General features: G+C 45.1%; 1 protein-coding gene across 8 annotated transcripts in view; it reads left to right on the top strand.

Moving 5' to 3' along the window:
- znf644b (zinc finger protein 644b) overlaps positions 1-17,448 on the top strand; it is a 129,923-nt gene that overhangs the window by 30,479 nt on the left and 81,996 nt on the right. Inside the window, exon 1 of one of the 8 annotated variants that reach the window (XM_070886572.1) lies at positions 12,950-13,016. The exons of the other annotated variants lie outside the window; for them this stretch is intronic. The gene's annotated coding sequence lies outside the window, so the exon portion shown is untranslated. Of the gene's footprint in view, positions 1-12,949; positions 13,017-17,448 lie in introns of those variants that run through there. 8 annotated transcript variants of the gene reach the window in all.

The following is a 17,448-nucleotide window of genomic DNA, read 5'->3' as shown; positions in this document are numbered from 1 at the left end:
TGAGCAATCGTAAGAGGAAGGAGGACAATAGGAGTGTGGAGGTTTGTGTGTGTGGAGGTGGCAGGGCACAGGTTGAGAAAACGGTTTTTAAAAAAACCATACCGGATCCTGGGCTTCATAAATAGAGGCATAGAGTTCAAAAGCAAGGCAGTTATGATGAACCTTTATAAAACACTGGTTCGGACTCAATTGGAGTATTGTGTCCAATTCTGGGCACCGCACTTTTGGAAGGATGTGAAGGCCTTGGAGAGAGTGGAGAAAGGATCTACAAGAATGGTTTCAGGGATGAGGGACTTCATTTATGTGGCTAGACTGGAGAAGCTGGGGCAGTTCTCTTTGGAGCAGAGACAGTTAAGAGGAGATTTGATCGAGGTGTTCAAAATCATGAGGGGTCTCGACAGAGTAGATAGAGAGAAACTGTTCCCATTGGCAGAAGGGTCGAGAACCAGAGGGCACTGACTTAAGGTGATTGGCAAAAGAACCAAAGGCGACACGAGGAAAAGTTTCTTTACGCAGTGAGTGTTTATGATCTGGAATGCTCTGCCTGAGAGGGTGGTGTTGGCAGATTCAATCGTAGCTTTCAAAAGGGAATTGAATAAGTACCCGAAGTAAACAAAATTTGCAGGACTGCGGGCACAGGAGTGGGACCATCTGAAGTGCTGTTGCGGAGAGCCGACTTGGACTGCACTCTTTCTGTGCTGTAACCATTCTATGATTCTATACTAGGCTTGTTAGCAAAATTGAAGTCCATGAGACACAAGGAGCAGTAGCAGCAGGGATACAAAATCGGCTAAGGGATAGAAAACAGAGTTGTGGTGAATGACTGGCTGTTTTTTGGACTGGAGTGCTGTTTCCCCCAGTCTTTTTTTGTTCATGGGATGTGTGCATTGCTGATGAGGCTGGCATTTACTCCCCATCCCAAATTACCCTTGAGAACATGGTTTTGGGCTACCTTCTTGAACTGCAGAGGGCAGTTAAGAGTCAACCACATTGCTCTGGGTCTGGAGTCACGTATAGGTCAGACCAGGTAAGGTTGGCAGATTTCCTTCCCTAAAGGACATTAGTGAACCAGATGGGTTTTTATGACAATTCTGTAGTTTCATGGTCACTAGTTTTTTAATTCCAAATTTATTTAATTGAATTTAACTCACTAATCTGTGCCATTAGTCCAGGCCTCTGGATTACTAGTATAGTAACATAATTGCTATGCTACAGTACAAGGACCACTGCTGTTTTTGATATGGATTAATGACTTGACCTTGGCCAGTAAAGAGCACAATTTCAAAATTTGCAGATGACACGAAAATTGAAGTGTAGTAAACAGTGAGGAAGATAGTAATAGACTTCGAGGCCATAGACAGGCCGGTGGCATGGGCAGACACATGGCAGATGAAATTTAATGCAGACAGACCACATTGCGGCACTGGAGCTGCGCATGGATTCACTCTGAAGCATCCGCGATGCTGAGGATGTCGTGAATAGCGCGTTTAGTGAGGTGTTCACACCGCAGGTAAAGGTTACACAGGCAGATAGCGAATGGGTGACCAGCAGGAAGAGCAGGGGAAGGAAGGTAGTGCAAGGGTCCCCTGCGGTCATCTCCCTCCAAAACAGATATACTGTTTTGGGCACTGTTGGGGGAGATGGCTCATCAGGGGAAGGTAGCAGCAGCCAAGTTCATGGCACCGTGGGTGGCTCTGCTGCCCAGGAGGGCAGGAAAAAGAGTGGGAAAGCTATAGTGATGGGGGATTCTATTGTAAGGAGAATAGATAGATGTTTCTGCGGCTGTAAACGAGACTCCAGGATGGTATGTTACCTCCCTGGTGCAAGGGTCAAGGATGTCTCTGAGCTGCTGCAGGGCATTCTAGAGGGGGAGGGTGAACAGCCAGCTGTCGTGGTGCATATAGGTACCAACGATTATAGGTAAAAAAACGGGATGAAGTCCTAAAAGCTGAATTAAGGGAGCTAGGAGTTAAATTTAAAAAGTAGGACCTCAAAGGTAGTAATCTCAGTACTACGTGTTAGTCTAAGTAGAAATCGCAGGAGAGTTTAGATGAATATGTGACTTGAGGAATGGTGCAAGGGGGAGGGATTCAAATTCCTGGGGCATTGGAACCGGTTCTGGGGAAGGTGGGATCAGTACAAACCGGACGGTCTGCACCTGGACAGGACCGGAACTGATGCTTTTGGCGGAATCTTTGCTGGTGCTGTTGGGGAGGGTTTAAACTAATGTAGCAGGGGGATGGAAATGTATGCAGGGAGTCAGAAGGAAGTAAAAAGGGGGCAGAAGCAAAAGGTAGGAAGGAGAAAAACAAGAGTGGAGGGCAGAGAAATCAAGGGCAAAAATCAAAAAGGGCCACATTACAACATAATTCAAAAAGGACAAAGTGTTAAAAAAACAAGCCCGAAGGCTGAGTCTCAATGCGAAGGAGCATTTGTAATAAGGTGGATGAATTAACTGCGCAGATAGCTGTTAACAGATATGATGTAATTGGGATTACGGAAACATGATTCCAGGGTAACCAAGGCTGGGAACTCAACATCCAGGGGTATTCAATATTTAGGAAGGATAGACAGGAAGGAAAAGGAGTTACTGGTTAAAAAGGAGATTAACACAATAGTAAGGAAAGACATTAGCTTGGATGATCTGGAATCAATGGGTAGAGTTGCGAAACACCAAAGGGCAGAAAACCTGGGAGTTGTGTACAGATCACCAAACAGTAGCAGGGAGGTTGGGGATGGCATCAAACAGGAAATTAGGGATGTGTGCAATAAGGGTACAGCAGTTATCATGGGTGACTTTAATTTGCATATCGATTGGGCGAACCAAACTGGTAGCAGTACTGTGGAGAAGGATTTCCTGGAGTGTATAAGGGATGGTTTTCAAGACCAATATTGTCAAGGAATCAACTAGAGAGCAGGCTATCCTAGACTGGTTTTTGTGTAATGAGAGAGGATTAATTAGCAATCTGGTCGTGCGAGGACCCTTGGAGAAGAGTGACCATAATATGGTAGAATTCTTCATTAAGATGGAGAGTGACACAGTTAATTCAGAGACTAGGGTCCTGAACTTAGGGGAACGTAACTTCAATGGTATGAGATGTGAATTGGCTAGGATAGACTGGCGAATGATACTTAAAGGGCTAGCGGTGGATAGGCAATGGCAGACATTTAAAGATCACATGGATGAACTACAACAATTGTACATCCCTGTCTGGCATAAAAATAAAAAGGGGAAGGTGGCTTAACCGTGGCGAACAAGGGAAATTAGGGACAGTGTTAAATCCAAGGAAGAGGCATATAAATTGGCCAGAAAAAGCAGCAAACCTGAGGACTCGGAGAAATTTAGAATCCAGCAGAGGAGGACTAAGGGTTTAATTAGGAGGGGGAAAATAGAGTACAAGAGTAAGCTTGCAGGGAACATAAAAACTGACTGCAAAAGCTTCTATCGATATGTGAAGAGAAAAAGATTGGTGAAGACTAATGTAGGTCCCCTGCAGTTAGAATCAGGTGAATTCATAATGGGGAACAAGGAAATGGCAGACCAATTGAACAAATACTTTGGTTCTGTCTTCACTAAGGAAGACACGAATAACCTCCCAAAAATAATAGGAGACTGAGGGTAATAGCGAGAAGGAGGAACTGAAGGAGATCCTTACTGGTCAGGGAATGGTGTTTGGGAAATTGATGGCCGATAAATCCCCAGGGCCTGATGGTCTGCATCCCAGAGTATTTAAGGAAGTGGCCCTAGTAATAGTGGATGCATTGGTGGTCATTTTCCAACATTCTATAGACTCTGGATCAGTTCCTATGGATTGGTGGGTTGCTAATGTAACCCCACTTTTTAAAAAAAGGAGGGAGAGAGAAAACAGGGAATTATAGCCTGACACAGGTAGTGGGGAAAATGTTGGAATCAATTATTAAGGATGTAATAGCAGCGCATTTGGAAAACAGTGACAGGATTGGTCCAAGTCAGCATGGATTTATGAAGGGGAAATCATGCTTGACAAATCTTCTGGAATTTTTTGAGGATGTAACTAGTAGAGTGGACAAGGGAGAACCAGTGGATGTGGTGTATTTGGACTTTCAAAAGGCTTTTGACAAGGTCCCACACAAGAGATTGGTGTGCAAAATTAAAGCACAGGTATTGGGGGTAATGTACTGACGTGGATAGAGAACTGGTTGGCAGACAAGAAGCAGAGAGTCGGGATAAACAGGTCCTTTTCAGAATAGCAGGCAGTGACTCGTGGGGTGCCGCAGGGCTCAGTGCTGGGACGCCAGCTATTTACAATATACATTAATGATTTAGACGAAGGAATTGAGTGTAATATCTCCAAGTTTGCAGATGACACTAAGCTGGGTGGCAGTGTGAGCTGTGAGAAGGATGCTAAGAGGCTTAAGGGTGACTTGGACAGATTAGATAAGTGGGCACATGCATGACAGAAGCAGTATAATGTAGATAAATGTGAGGTTACCTATTTTGGTGACAAAATCAGGAAGGCAGAATATTATCTGAATGGTGACAGATTCGGAAGAGGGGAGGTGCAACGAGACCTGGATGTCATGGTATATCAGTCATTGAAAGTTGGCATGCAGGTATAGCAGGTGATGAAGGCAAATGGCATGTTGGCCTTCATAGCGAGAGGATTTGAGTATAGGATCAGGGAGGTATTACTACAGTTGTACAGGGCCTTGGTGAGGCCACACCTTGAATATTGTATACAGTTTTGGTCCCCTAATCTGAGGAAGGACATTCTTGCTATTGAGGGAGTGCAGCGAAGGTTCACCAGACTGATTCCTGGGATGGCAGGACTGACATATGAAGAAAGACTGGATCAACTAGGCTTATATTCATTGGAATTTAGAAGAATGAGAGGGGATCTCATAGAAACATATAAAATTCTGACAGGATTGGACAGGTTAGATGCAGGAAGAATGTTCCCGATGTTGGGGAAGTCCAGAACCAGGGGTCACAGTTTAAGGATAAAGGGTAAGCCATTTAGGACCAAGATGAGGAGAAACTTCTTCACTCAGAGAATTGTGAACCTGTGAAATTCTCTACCACAGAAAGTTGTTGAGGTCAGTTTGTTTGATATATTCAAAAGGCAGTTAGATGTGACCCTTACGGCTGAAGGGATCAAGGGGTATGGAGAGAAATCAGGAAGGGGTACTGAAGTGAATGATTAGCCATGATCATATTGAATGGTGGTGCAGGCTCGAAGGGCCGAATGGCCTACTCCTGCACCTATTTTCTATGCGCTACATTTTGGTAGGAAGAGTGAGGAGAGACAATACCTGCTAAATGGTACAATTTAAAATGGGATCCAAAAGCAGAGAGACGTAGGGATGTTTGTGCACAAATGTGGCAGGACAGGTTAATAAAGCATATGGGAACCTGGGCTTTATAAATAGAAGCATAGAGTGCAAAGGCCAGGAAGTTATGCAAAACCCATATAAAACATTAGTTTGGCCCCAGCTGGAGTATTGTGTGTAGTTCTGGGCACTACAATTCTGGATGGACGTGAAGGCTTTTGGGAAGGTACACAAATTTACTCTTATGGACCCAAGGATGAGGGATTGCAGTTACGTGGATGGACTGAAGAGCTGGAGTTGTTCGTCGAGCAGAAAAGGCCAACAGGAGATTTGATGGAGGTGTTTAAAATCATGAAGGGTTTAGATAGAGTACACTAGATAGAGTAAAGAAAGAGAAACTGTTTCCAGTGGCTGATGAGCCAATAACCAGAGCGCACAGATTTAAGGCAAGTGGCAAAAGAGCCAGAGGCGACATAAAGATTGTTTTTTGGTTAGGAGTTGGGATGTATTATATAGTAGCTTTCAAAAGGGAATTGAATAAATACTTGAAGTAAAAAATTGCATGGATATGGGAAAAGGGGATGGCGGCATGGTGGGTAGTGGGACTAACTGTATTGCACTTTGAAAGAGCCGGTGCAAACTCGATGGTCCGAATGCTGGCCTCCTGTGCTATTCTATGATTCTAGAATTGTGTACTCTTGCCCACATCTTTTGAAGACCTATGGGCCCAAGTTTCCACAAGAAAAAAAACGGGCGCCCCTCCGAGCTGGGCGCCCGTTTTTCGCGCCTAAAACGGCGTCTAAAAGAATCCTCGGTATTCCCCACCGACCTGTAGGTCCTCTGGCCCTCGGCGCAGCGCAGCACGAGCTGTGGGGGGGCGGAGCCAGGTCCCTGCGCTGAAAACAGTGCCGGGACCTCTGCACATGCGCGCTACAGTGGGCACGCAAGTTCAGTAGCTCCAGGCGCCGAACTGTGTGGGAGGGGCCCGAAGCACGCAGCCCCTAGCCCTGGCCGAATGGCCTCACGGGCTGTGTGAATAAGGCTCCTCCCACGGCCAGCTCCTGCTCCCCGCCCCCGACCAGACCCGACACCCGCTCCCCCCTGCCTCCGGACCGGACCCGACACCCGACCCGACCCGACACGCGCTCCCGCACCGCCACCCCCCCCCCCCCCCCCCCCCCACTGGACCCCCACTGGACCTGACTCCTGCTCCCGGACTGGATCCGATCCGACCTGACCTCCCCCTCCCTCTTTCCCTCCCCCCCCCCCCCCTTCCCTCTTTCCCTCCTCCCCCCCTTCCCTCTTTCCCTCCTCCCCCCCTTCCCTCTTTCCCTCCTCCCCCCCTTCCCTCTTTCCCTCCTCCCCCCCCTCCCCTCTTTCCCTCCTCCCCCCCCTCCCTCTCTCCCTCCCCCCCTCCCTCTCTCCCTCCCCCCCCATCCCTCTCTCTCTCTCTCTCTCTCTCTCTCTCTCTCTCTCTCTCTCTCTCTCTCTCTCTCTCCCTCCCCCCTCTCTCTCTCTCTGCAGAATTCTCCCTGGCTGAAGCACTTTCACACAGGTAGGAAGATGGTTTATTTAATCTTTTCTTGGCTTATAAATGTTTATTCAGGTTGGATTTATTTGTATAATATTTGTATAAGTATAAATAAGGATTTATTGTAGAATTTAATGAGTTCCCTTCCCCCCCCACCTCGTTCTGGACGCCTAATTTGTAACCTGCGCCTGATTTTTTTAATGTGTAGAACAGGTTTTTTCAGTTCTGCAAAAATCTTCACTTGCTCCATTCTACTTTAGTTTGGAGTACGTTTTCACTGTGGAAACTTTGAAATCAGGTGTCAGTGGCTGGACACGCCCCCTTTTGAAGAAAAAATTCTGTTCCAAAGTAGAACTGTTCTACCTGACTAGAACTGCAGAAAAAAAAATGTGGAGAATTGCGATTTCTAAGATAGTCCGTTCTCCACCAGTTGATCTTAAAAAATCAGGTGCAAATCATGTGGAAACTTGGGCCCCATATATCTGCACTCCTAGATCTCTCTTCTGCCACCATATACGGTATACCTCCTTTTCCTGTTCTTTTCCTAACGTATACTATTTCTCTATATTACACCTGCTACCTACCTGCTTACTTCTTTAACCTATTTCCTCTTACAATTTCTGCATTCCTCCTCTGTTTACCTTGCCCCTTCATCTGGTATCATCGACAAACTTTTATACAATCCGTCTTGTGTCAGTGATGTGAAGAAGGACCAACATGGGAGAGAGGGTAGTGTCCGGTGGACCCTCTCCGTTATTAGAAAAAATAATCAAAGCCATCATTTGAGATGGAACCAGATAACCTTGAAACTCTTTTTGGAGTTTATCTGCAAAACAAAACACATTAAACCGTGCCACCCGACCTGGGTGACACACCAGACATTTACAAGGCCCTTTTTTTCCTTTTTTTGGTTGCAGCTCTGTTGGGAGCCCAGGTGGTGGTAATTTGTTTAGAAGTGAACAATGACAGAAACTGCCAGAGGCGTTTAAGATGTGCAACACAATAATAGATGATTTATCAGTGTTTAATAGCAGAGTTCCAGAGGTGTAGAGCAAAAAAAAACTGGTGATGTTGGGCTTCAGCTTTCAAGGTGATAATTTGAGAGTCAGTGATCTTTTGGTGCAAGCGCTTGAGTGTTGTTTAGAAGGACAATAAGGAGTTGCTTCAAAGGGAAAGGGGATTTTATACATTAATGGGATTGGGTGTCGCTGGCAAGGCCAGCATTTATTGACCATTCCGTTGCCCTTCAGAAGATGGTGGTGGTGATCTGCCTTCTTGAACCACTGCAGTGCTTGTGGTGAAGGTACTTCCACAGTGCTGTTAGGGAGGGAGTTGCAGGATTTTGACCCCGTGACAGTGAAGGAACGGTGATATATTTCCAAGTCAAGATCGTGTGTGACTTGGAGGGGAACTTGCAGCTGATGGTGTTCTTGCGCTCCTGCTGCCCTTGTCCTTCTAGGTGGTGGAAGTCACGGCTATTGGAGGTGCTGTCAGAAGTGTTATCCCCAATTTTTTAGGAGGGGGTTACACAAAGGAAAAATGGACTGAGTAAGAGAGACTGAAGAAATAGCACAAGATGGAGGTAACTTTGGAGACCCATATCTTGTGGGCAAGAAAATCAGAATCTGAGGTCTTACTGGCGACAAGATAGCAGAAAATCTGACGGGCCCAGTGGTGGTAAAATTTGATGTGGATCATAATGGTCAAACAGATTGGAGCAATGGGAAGGGAGTCTTCAGTAAGACGATCAAGATTAGAGTGGAGGAGAAGGATGAGTTTTCAACGGTCAGTTATCTCTAGGAGAGATAGCAACTATACCATCAGGACATTCTCTCGTGTGAATAATAAAACCAACTTCAGTTCAGATTAAAGTAAAGTTATGGAATGTACTTTAAAATCTGAGAATAGTTGTTAATGTTTTCCTCAGCATTTTAGTAAAGCATCATGGTGAGCGTGTGAATTTGTCCAAATGTGGGTTGTGTCTGGATTAACAGCATTTTGAATAAGCTTGGTGATGACACTGGGTATCCTGAATAACTTTGCAGAACCACTGTTGGACGTTTTTGTTCCCTCATATTGGGGTCAAGTTTCAGGCCTCGCCGAGAACGGGGCAGCCCCTTGAGCCGAGCCGAAAACTTACCTCGATATTCGCCACTCCCTCAGGTCGATCCAGGCCCTCGACGCAGCGCAGCACAGCACAAGCAGTCGGGGGCGGAGCCAGGTCCCGGCGCTGAAAACAGTGTCGAGACCTCTGCACGTGTGCGCATGTGTAGTAGCTTCAGGTGCCCATAACTGTGTGGGAGGGACCAGAAGCACGCCGCCCCTAGCCCTGGCCGAATGGGAATGGGCTCACTGGGGCAACGAAGATCGGACTGCACCTCCCTCCTCCAGCTCCTGCCCTGGCTCTGGCTGTGGCTCCGGCTCCAGCTCCGGCTCCCCCCACCCTGCCCCTGTTCAGCTCACGCTCCCTCTGGCCCCCCCCCCAGCTCTCGCGCCGCTGCCTGCCGCGCCCCACCTCCAGCTCCCGCTCCGCTGCCTCCCGCCCAACTCCCTCTTCACGTCTTCGGTATGGCCCGCCCGCCTGGCATCTTGCTGCGGGCGGACCCCGCCTGAAGACTTCGGCCCGGCTTCATCTCGTTGGCCGGGCCCGTTCAGCCTCCTCCCTCCCTCTCCCTGCCCCCTCTCCTCCTCCCCGCTCTTCCCACCCCACCCTCGCTGTCAGAAACACATAGGGCCCAAGTTTCGGCCTCAATTGCTCCTGATTTTTTGGAGCAACTGGTGTAGAACGGAGTATCTTAGAAATTCAAATTCTCGGCATTTAGTTTGCTCCAGTTCTAGTCAGTTAGAACAGTTTCACTTTGGAACAGAATTTTTTTTTCAAAAGGGAGCGTGTCCGCCCTCTTACGCCTGTTTTCAAAGTTTCGGCAGTGAAAACTTACTCCAAAGTAACTTAGAATGGAGTAAGTGAAGATTTTTGTACGCTCGAAAAAACCTTGTCTATACTTTAGAAGATCAGGCGTAGGTTACAAATCAGGCGTAGGGAACGAGGTGGGGGGGGGGGGTGGAGAGGGGGCAAAGGGAAGTCATTAAATTCTGCAATCAATCCTTAGTTATACTTGTACAAATATTATACAAATAAATCCAACCTGAATAAAAATTTATAAGCAAAGAAAAGATTAAATAAACCATGTTCCTACCTGTGTGAAACAGCAGCAGCCTTCGAGCTGCTGTGCTTCAGGTAGGCCTTTCATGTTGGAGACAGGCAGGGGTGTGGCGTCAGTGTCTCGATGGTAGCCCCAACAGCGGCAGCAAGCAGCCTTCGAGCTGAGCTGCTGTGCTGCAGGCAGGCCTTCGTTCTGTTAGTGGCTGGCCGGCAGCCGAAGGATCAACACTGGACGCACGCAGCTTTTCAAGGGGGTTGAGGCCATTCGGCCATGGGATAGGAGCGGTGTCAGTGGCTGGCCGGCAGCCGAAGGATCAACACCGGACGCACGCAGCTTTTCAAGGGGGTTGAGGCCATTCGGCCACGCTTAAGGGGCGGCGTCAGTGGCTCGACGGCAGCCGAGTCCTTTTAAAAATGGCCGAGTGCCAATGTTTGTTTGACACTGCGCGCACGCTCCAACGCGCACGCGCAGGGTTGCCGGCACCACGTTGGCTCATTTAAATTGGACCCGTCCCCCACTACTTACAGAATCGGCATGAGTGTTTGGCTCCGCCCCTCCCCCCCCCCCCCCCCCCCCCGCTGTGAAGAGCGCGCCGCGCCAAGCTGAGATCGAGCTCCGAGGAGCCGGAGAATAACAGGCGTCCAGCTTGGAGGTGCGCCGTTTTCGGCGCGGGCCGAAACTTGGGGCCATAGACACTGATAGACAGAGAGAGACATACACTGGGGGGGCCCTGTCCCAGCACGCTGTTGGAGGGCTCCCAGTGCTGCAGTCGGTGAGTAGAAACTTAATTTTTTATTTATTGATTTTTTTAAAACATTTAAAAAAATTTTTTTGATTTATTGATTTATTTATCATTTATTATTGCTGATGGTTCTTTTTATTTGTAAAAGTGATGTGTTTCATGTTTCTAAACTACCCTTCCCCCTCCCCCCCCCCCCCCCCACCATCTGTCTTCCTTACGCCTGATTTTCTAAGTGTAGGCAAGATTTTTCTGAGCGTACAAAAATCTACACTTACTCCATTCTAAGTTAGTTTGGAGTAAGCTTTCACTGCCTAAACTTTCAAAACAGGTGTAAGTGGCCGGACACGCCCCCTTTTGGGGGAAGAAAAATCTGTTCCAAAATGAAATTTCTAACTGACTAGAACTGGAGCAAACTAAATGCTGAGAATTGCAATTTCTAAGATACTCCATTCTAAACCAGTTGCTCCAAAAAAAAAAGGAGCATCTCGGGCTGAAACTTGACCCCTAAATTTCCATTCCAATGTTTCTCTCTTTAAATACCTTCAGTGCTAGGTTAAACTGAAACCAGCAAGGAAATGGGATCAGTTTATTTTTGAAGCAATCATCACACCAAAACAGTATTCTAAAATTTCCCCCTAAGGCTATTCTGATACGAAAAAGAGGCAGTAAAAGATAGGGGCTTCAATTTCACCAACTTTAGTGCCAGGCAGTTGGTAGCATTACAGCTGCAGGAAACATCAGAAGTGACTTGTGCCAAGAGTATTAAATGTAAACTTGATGCATCATACACAGTTATGTAGTTAAAAACAGAAAATGCTGGAAATACTCAGCAAGTCAGGCAAGATTTGTGGTGAGAAGAACATAATTAGCTTTAATCAGATCTGGAAAAAGTTACATTTATGTAGCTTTAATTTAAGAATCCCACGTTGGCCTTTAGTTTTTCTATCCTATACTACTCCAGCCCTGACTTGAGGTTTGTTCTACATTCTGGATTTTTTCATGCACTATAATAATACATAAGAAACTCTATTTGCACATGCTTACAGTGGTTTAACAACTCTTGCAACCACTTTGAGTCCTTTTTAAGATTTTGCAGAATTGTTTAAAATCTACGAATGATTTGTAAACCGTAATCTATTGTCCAGTATGTGCCTAGATTGCAAAATAGCTTATCACTGCAAAAAATTGGAAATGTTCATAGTTATGTATCTCTGTTATTTTTGATGGCACTAACATGCGTAAGTTATTGGGCTACTGACTTGGTTGCAATAATATGTAAATTGCTATTGTGTTTTAATGAGCTCCATGTTAGTTGATGTGACCCCTAAAATCCTGCTCTAGAGGAGAAGCTTTGCATAACCAGTTTTACCAGATGCACGCACTAAATGACAAGCCCCTAAGGAATTCTAAGTTTGCTGTAGATGGAGGTGTACTTTCCTGGGAATGACCTTCAGCTACCGAAGTCTATTAAATGCAGGACTCAGAAACTCAAATTTTCAAATGTGGCAAGTTGAAAAATATATACTTCGGTTCAATGGTTCATCAAAATGTTTGGCTAATCACAGAAGTCAAATTCTATTATGAGTGATAAGTTTTTTTTACTATGTAGCACAGCCTTAATAAAAATTGCAATAAATGCTTGATTTAAATTTTTATAAATGTCCTTAATTTGAATTTTGACTTGTCCCCTAGTCCAAAAATGTTTTAGAAGTCCGGTAGATTGGTATCATACTGAATATCGAGTGTCAGAAGCAACTGCGATGAATGTTAAATTGTAAATTTGAGGAGGACTTTGGAGACACACTGGCCAAAAATGATGCCTTGGGTATTTTTACACTGCAGCTGCTGATCTGAGATTGGTAACTGCAGTTCTGGTTTCAGCCAGGCTGTACCCTTTTTACACTGTTTAGGTGAAACTTGAATTCTGCTGCCCAGGATGGAGCTTTGTACATGCATGTTTATATATAGCTGTATCTCCTTTCTCTTCCAAAGCATCTTGTTCCTCTTCAGGTCATCGGGTTGCTCTTGGCTTTGAATTTACACTGCAACATTAAGATAACTGGGAAACTTAAGAGTTAAACCTAAACCTTCACTGACACTGAAGTTACAGAATAAGTGTGCTCTTTATTGAAATGTTTCAGTTCTTGCTACTTTTGGCCGTTGCATACTGTTGCTAAACCACTCCTGCCATCATTTGCACAGTGCCGTTATGCTGCCTGGAGGAGAAGTGTGTAGAAGGATTCTTAGAACTACATAATACATGTACCTGGTAAGTTTTCTGCTAACTTGAAAGCTGATGGGGTAATCTGCTTTTTCAGTTGGTGTACATATAGTAGCTTTAGCAGAAGCTGCCTACAATTTTACTGTAAATAATAGGCAGGTTCCACCACCTGCTGTGCAAAGCTAATATACGACAACCGTGTGCGTAGATACTTTAAGGTTGAGATAGCGGCAACACTAGCAATTCATTACAGCACCACCATAAATTTATTCTTCAGAGGTGATTTATTTTTAAATCCTTTTTTCGACAACAAAAATTTTAAAAGTGTAATTTGGAAATTCAACTGGCCAACCAGACTATTACTTCCTCAAAGATTTACTTCAACTGTCTCTCGTATCCACCTCCACTGCCCCAGTTCACAGAAACACTATACCCTCGAAGGACCCAATACAGAATCCAACTGCAAATCCTTTCACACTCCTCATCCAACCCTCGAGTTCAAAATGGCACCCACATCTCTTCACCCTAATTCAATCTGGTACTTTTCTTCCACCCCGTGCTCAGATTGGCACATTTCTTCCCTTCCCACCCCTATCCTCTCAGTTCAAACTGACATTGATTCTTCCTCCCTGCCCTGACACTTATTGACAACTCTTAACTTCGACAACAACCGCCCCCCTGCCCCCACACCCTTTATTATTATAAAAGGCATTACCCTTTTCCAACTTCCCCACTTCATGTTGGCATTCCCTTTCTTTCCTCCCCCACAGGCAGACTTCCTGTTTATGATCACTGCCAGTGGCCCCAGCTGGCAAATGCTTGCGTGCAGATGTCAACTGAGTACAGGATTGAGTTATGTGCGGAGGTCAACTGCGGGCAGGATCGGACGTCCGGATTGGGCATGGCATTGATGGGCCTCATTGTCAACGAGCTTGCCAGCACTCTCGCATTGAAAACTAACCACTAGGGTGAGATAGTAGAGAGCTGCTGCCACCCGTGGAAGTGTACCAAGAGTCCCCGCGTTCAGGAGTGGGAGAGAGAAACTGAACTGGGAATGGGTTTGATACCGGGGTCTGCTACAACCATCATGGATAAAAGCCTTTCTGACTTTGAATTTTTTAAGTTGTAATATTAATTGAAGGTATTTTTCAATTCTAAAATTCAAAGTTAGAACTTTATTCCTTCCTGGGATGGGTGGGGGGGTGGGGGTGCATGAAGTAGTAAATTAGGTGTCAGCCTTGGCTCAGTGGTAGCACACTCTCCCTATGGGTCAAAAGATATATAGGTTCACTTCAGACACTTGAACACATAATCTCAGCTGACACTTCGATACAGTACTCAGCGGGTGCTATACTGTCGGAGGCAGCATTCCCTATATTTTTTTAAAAAAGAGGAAACATTGGTGCTGTCTTTCGGATGAGATTTTAAACTGAAGCCCCATCTGCACAGGTGGACGTAAAAAAATCCCTCGGCACTATTCGATGACGAGCAGGGGAGTTCTACCCAGTTTTCTGGCAAATATTTATCCGTCAACCAACACCACTAAAAAGCCGATTATCTGGTCATGTAGCTCATTGCTGTTTGTGGAGCCTTGCTGTGTGCAAATTGGCAGTTGCATTTTCCAACAATGACTGCACTTCAAAAGTATTTAATTGGCTGTAAAGTGCTTTGTGATGTCCTGAGGTCAAGTTCCTTCCTGTCCCTTTAGGAGTTGGCCATCATTACACTTTTGGCATTGTTGGTGCTTTTAGGTTAACCTATAAGTGAACTGATTTGTAATTTAGGATTATTTTGGGAGCATTTAGGAGATAGACTGTTGTTGAATTGACACAGATGCTGCTAGTATGGGCTATTGATTCCAGACTGCTAGCTTTATTCGTTATACAACAATTGGTCTTGTGACATTCTGTACAGATGTCATATTGCGTGCTTAATTTTGGGATAACATATCTATTAAATGACATAATGGGCTAGATTTTGCTGTGAACCGTGAACGAATGGCACAGCTATTTGTGGGACTTGCACTTGCCCATTGTCTTTCTATGGGGCTTTGCACAGCAAGTAGAAATACATAGAATTTACAGCACAGAGACCGGCTGTTCAGCCCAACTGGTCAATGCCAGCATTTATGCTCCACATGAGCTTCCTCCCACCCTACTTCATCTAACTCTGTCAACATATCCTTCTATTCCTTTCTCCCTCATATACTTATCTAGCTTCCTCTTAAAAGCCTCTATGATATTTGCTTCAACCACTCCACATAGCAATGAGTTCCGTTCTCTGGGTAAAGACGTTCCTCTTGAATTCCTTATTGAATTTATTAGTGACTATCTTTTATATTTATGGCCCTTAGTTTTGGACTCCCCAATATGTGGACACATTTTTTGATTTAAGAGTGAGGTATATCCAAGCAGGTGACATTATTACAGCAAAACAATTGAGTCTTGTCCCAGTGAGGCTTGAAAGGCCCGAGATTGGAATAATAAAGTTCATTTTCAGCGCCAGAGAGGTTGTTTTCAGTAATTAAAAGTTACCATGCCATTAAATGGTACTTGGACTGGAATGACTTGACTTAACTTTTATTGGCGTGTTTAGTCCGGATCGGCGACAACAGTGCAGGAACTTTACACAATTCAATACATTTGAAAAGGGAGCCAGACAACGAAATACCGTTTTCACGCATCTCGGAAAACAACTTCCAGATTTTCACTTTTAACTGCGTTGCATAAATAATTCTGAGCACCATTATTTTCACAGCAACATCTGGCCCAGTGTCTTTTTTTCCGTTAGTTTTGCACTCTTCCTCCTAAAACATTCTGGACATGTTGAGAGTTATAATTAGGTTTACGCTGATGAATGGGGTGGACTAATACTCCGCAATTGTATTTGCTTTTGGAACACAGGAACAGAAGTAGACCATTCAATAACATAGAATCATAGAATGGTTACAGCACAGAAGGAGGCCGTTCAGCCTGTCGAGCCTGTGCCAGCTATCTGCAAGAGCACTTCAGCTTGTCCCACACCCCCACCCTTTCCTCATAGTCCTGCAGTTTTTTTTCCTTCAGGTACTTATCCAATTCCCTTTTGAAAGCCATAATTTAATCTGCTTCCTTCAGCCATTCAGATAGTGAATTCTAGATCTTAACTGTTATGTCTTGAATAAAGAGTCAGACCAGATACTGCAAGCTCAAAGTAAGGTGTGACAGTATTCCTTTATTACAGGTCTCAGAGTGTCTCTCCAGCCTGTGAGGCCTCCTTATGTACAGGTGCTCCCAAGTGATTGTAGGATCCCTTGGGACTCCAGGGGATGAGCCCTCTGGTGGTTAAACATGGTATTTACAGGTTTACACATATAACACTAACCACTCGCTACGTAAAAAGGTTTTTTGTCGTGTCGCCTTTGGTTCTTTTGCCAATCACCTTAAATCTGTGTCTTCTGGTTCTTGACTCTTTTGCCAATCGGAACAGTTTCTCTCTGAATTGTAGACTTTAGTTTATATTGCCTCTCCTTTTAAATGTATCACTTCGACCTCTTCTGCATTAACTTTCATCTGCCACGTGTCGGCCCATTTCACCAGCCTGTCTATGTTCTCTTGAAGTCTATCACTATCCTCCTCACTGTTCTAAATAGACCCCTCATGATTTTGAGCATCTATCAAATCTCCTCTCAACCTTCTCTGCTGTAAGGAGAACAACTCCAGCTCCTCTAGTCTATCCATGTAACTGAAGTCTCTCATCCCTGGAACCATTCTTGTAAATCTTTTCTGCACCCTCTCTAAGGCCTTCACATCCTTCCTAAAGTGCAGTGACCAGAATTGGACACAATACTCCAGGTGAGGCCGAACCAGTGGTTTTTTAAAAGGTGGTTCATAATTTCCTTGCTTTTGGACTCTCTGTCTCTATGAAGTCCAGGATTCCGTAAGCTTTTTTTAAGCACTTTCTCAACCTGCCCTGCCACCTTCAACGATTTGTGCACATATTACCCCCAGGTCTCTGTTCATGCACCCGCTTTAGAATTGTAGACTTTAGTTTATATTGCCTCTCCTTGTAAATGTATCACTTAGAACTTTTCTGCGTTAACTTTCATCTGCCACGTGTCGGCCCATTTCACCAGCCTGTCTATGTTCTCTTGAAGTCTATCCTCCTCACTGTTCACTATACTTCCAAGTTTTGTGTCATCTGCAAATTTTGAAATTGTGCCCTGTACACCCAAGTCTAAGTCATTAATATATATCAAGAAAAACAGTGGTTCTAGTACCATCATCATCATAGGCAGTCCCTCGAATCGAGGATGACTTGCTTCCATGCCAAAAAGTTCACTGGTGTTTCAGTGAAGAACCTAATATTCCAGGTCCTGAACTACATGTTGAAGGGTGGAAGATGCCTGTGCGTGGATTTTTTTAATGTGTGGTGGCCGTTGCACACTAGCCACCACACGGTCTTGACACAGCTAGGTCTTGGTCCAGTGGTAAGGATTGAC

This window comes from Pristiophorus japonicus, chromosome 8 (genome assembly GCF_044704955.1).
Source record: "Pristiophorus japonicus isolate sPriJap1 chromosome 8, sPriJap1.hap1, whole genome shotgun sequence".
NCBI classification, from domain to species: Eukaryota; Metazoa; Chordata; class Chondrichthyes; family Pristiophoridae; genus Pristiophorus; species Pristiophorus japonicus.
The sequence above is the reverse complement of the archived record's forward strand: the minus strand, read 5'-3'. Positions and strand labels throughout refer to the sequence as shown.